Genomic DNA, 3394 nt, shown 5'->3' on the forward strand with positions numbered 1-3394 from the left:
AATAAAGTGTTCAGACTTACCACAACTGTAACACCTTCTACCACTAGACTTGTCTCGTCCCTTGTCCTTCTTCTTACTACCCTTATCACTCGAGTCACTACTCGAATCACTACTATCTTGAGTTCTACCCAGATTCATTTGTTTAAACTTCATTCTACTCTTCATCATATGTAACTCGCCACTCCTCTTATCCTTTTTTTTAGCCTTATTCTCCATCTCCTTACTCCTAAGTAAGTCTATGACAATCTCGGGTGTTAAGGTGTCCCTACCATACTTAATTGCATTCTTAACTTTCCTATATGAATCAGGCATGGAATTAAGCAGGATAATAGCCTTATACGTTTCAGATACCTCTTCATCACAATTAACGATGTCTTGAACTAACTTGTTAAAGACATTCAAATTGTCATCAAGATCCTTTGAAGGATCCATTTTAAAGCTGAAAAATCATTCAAGCAAGTACACTTTATTAGGAGCTAATTTAAGCAAATATAAGTCCTCCAACTTCTTCCAAAGTTGTTTTGTAGAATCTAGTTTTCCTACTTTTCTAAAAATAGTATCAAGTGTAAAATAATTAAAGTGTATGCACGTTCATCACACTCTTCTTTTTGTACTTCAGTTAAATTTGCAGGAAATTTACCATCTATGGCCTTTGTAACTTTTGGTTAGACCAAAATATCCTTCATCTTTTGTTGCCAAATTGAAAAATCCACTTTCCCATTAAAAATTTCAGCTTCAAAGTGTGAAGACATTTTTAAGGAGAAAATAAAAAACAGAACAACCAAGTCACAAATAGGTCACACAAAGTAATCCTAAAGTCGCAATATACACCGTTCTAGATTCCTAGGGTTTTGTAAGATTCACGATCTTAGATCAAGAAAATGTTCGAATGGGTCAAGTCCATGTGTTCTAATTGGATAATTAATGTAAGATGAAGGTATATAAACAAAAATTTCAAATTTTCACGCAACAAGTCTCACACAGTGACTATATGACAGATAAGTACAAAATCAACTATCAACTTGCAATCAAAGTTCAACTCTTCAATAAGTGTTCTAGCACAACCAATGGTTGCCAAGTAATGACAACCGCCAATCCTAACGATCACTCCACATGATGATCTGCTAATGCTGAAATTTAAACTAAGTTAAGCCAATATACCAGAGCGGACCGATCTGAGTCCGTAAATTACGAGAGTTGCAAATTTATCACTTTAGGACCACCACTATTCGTCCTAAAGTCTCTGGAAATTGCAGCAACCAAAAAATCACGATCGAGTCCCGAATGCTCGAAGAACAATGCTGTCCTGATTTTACTGCGTACCCTAAAATAGAAAACTTTCAACAAGAAAAATGTCAGCAATAATATGAGGAACAAATTGCCTGAAGGGACCTCCTCCAAATTCACTCTCATCACGTGCCACCACACGTGCCGCCGTCGATCGACACGTGCCACTCTGCAGGGTTCGTCTTCTCCTGCACGTCACGCTAGTGGTAGAGGTTTACCCAAACTCCTTCTGGATTGATTAGAAAACGCGAAAAATGGAGAACTGATTTTGACAGTTTTTGGACAGCTTCTTCGATCTGATTTCTGCTGTAATTTTTGGACTTTTTGGTATGTTTCACGAGCCAAAATCACCACCTTGAAGCTCTGATACCAATTGTTGCGGAAGCTCTCTTGAAAATTATATGTGATTTCCAGGCTCAGTCCAATGCACCTTTCTCAACCAACAACCAATCTAATCGGCTCCAAACCACAACCAATTGATTCACTTTGGTTGCTATTCAATTTTACCCACGTAAGACAAGAAAGGATGATGATTTGTGGCTACAAAGGTTAGGAGAAGACACCACAAATGTATACTATGAAGGAAGCATCAATTACACACGTTATACAAGCGTTCTGGACAACTTTTTTCTCACACAAAGGGGACAGACGGGATTCTCTTTTTCTTCTCTCAAAATCACACAAAACATCATTTGAAAGTGGCTAGGGTTATAGCTAAATATATACTCTAGGGGTTAGGCTTTAAGTTGGGCCATTAAAGGGGTAAATGGGCCAAGATTCAAGCCATCCATAAGAGAATACAATTGGGTTGGGTGTAACTCATAGACTTGATTGTTGGACTTATTTCATTCATTGATCTATGCCTATGAAATAATATTAACCCACGTTAACATTATAACTCGGGATTTATTGGGTATCAAAAACACAACAGAATGGAATGTTGACTAGAGGCGGTAATAGATATTTTATTACTTTAATTGATGATTGTTCTAAATATACCTATATGTACTTATTAAAACATAAGGATGAAGCCTTTAGTACCGTTAAGACTTATAAGATGAAGTTGAAAATCAATTAGGAAGAAAATTAAAGACTTTAAGAAGTGATAGAGATGGGGAATATTTTTCTAATGAATTTAACATGCTTTGTGAACAAAATGGAATAATACATCATGCTTTTGCACCTAGAACACCGGAACAAAATGGATTAGCAGAAAGAAAGAGTAGAAATCTTTTAGAAATGATAAATGCAATGTTGTTAAATTCTAAATTACCCTTTAATCTATGGGGTGAAGCCTTACTTAGTGCTTGCCATATAACAAATAGGATTCTTATGAAAAAGAATAAAATTTCTCCATATGAAATTTGGAAAAATAGAAAACCTAATATCAGTTATTTTATAGTGTGGGGGTGCCTTGCATATTGAAAGAATATGGATCCTAAGAGAACCAAGTTAGGTCCTAGAGGTATCAAATGTGCTTTTGTAGGATATGCTCTCAACAGAAAAGCCTATAGATTATTAAATATGGAAGCAGATGTTATAATTGAATCAAGAGATGTGGAATTCTTTCAGAATGTAATGGTAGCTGGAAAGTCTAAAAATAACGATAAGGATATCTCAATCTTTAAAAGCTCACCAGAAGAGACATCCATAAAGGATGTTGAAATTGAACCTCGAATAAGTAAAAGAACAAGAAAAGAAAAGAATTTAGGATAAGATGAAATAGATCCCCAGCTTATTTCTTTTTACTTAGTAGAAGGAAATAGGAAGGACGTTGTAAGAACAATTCCCTTTGTTTTTCAAGTGGAAAGTGATCCTAAGACTTATAAGGAAGCGGTGCAATCTAGATATTTCATGTTCTGGAAAAAAGCCATAAACAACGAAATGGATTCTATTATTTCGAATAACACTTGGGAAATAGTTGGCTTGCCAGCAGGATCTAAAGCTATTGGTTGCAATAGGGTATTTAGGAAGAAATACAATTCCTATGGATCAAACACAAGTATATAAGGAAATTAATCAAACACGGAGTAATTTCTCTTACACTTGTTAAGTTTAGTGAGAACTTAGCTGATCCATTTACGAAACCTCTCACAAAAGAGTTAGT

This window comes from Olea europaea, chromosome 2 (assembly GCF_002742605.1).
Source record: "Olea europaea var. sylvestris chromosome 2, O_europaea_v1, whole genome shotgun sequence".
NCBI lineage: Eukaryota > Viridiplantae > Streptophyta > Magnoliopsida > Lamiales > Oleaceae > Olea > Olea europaea.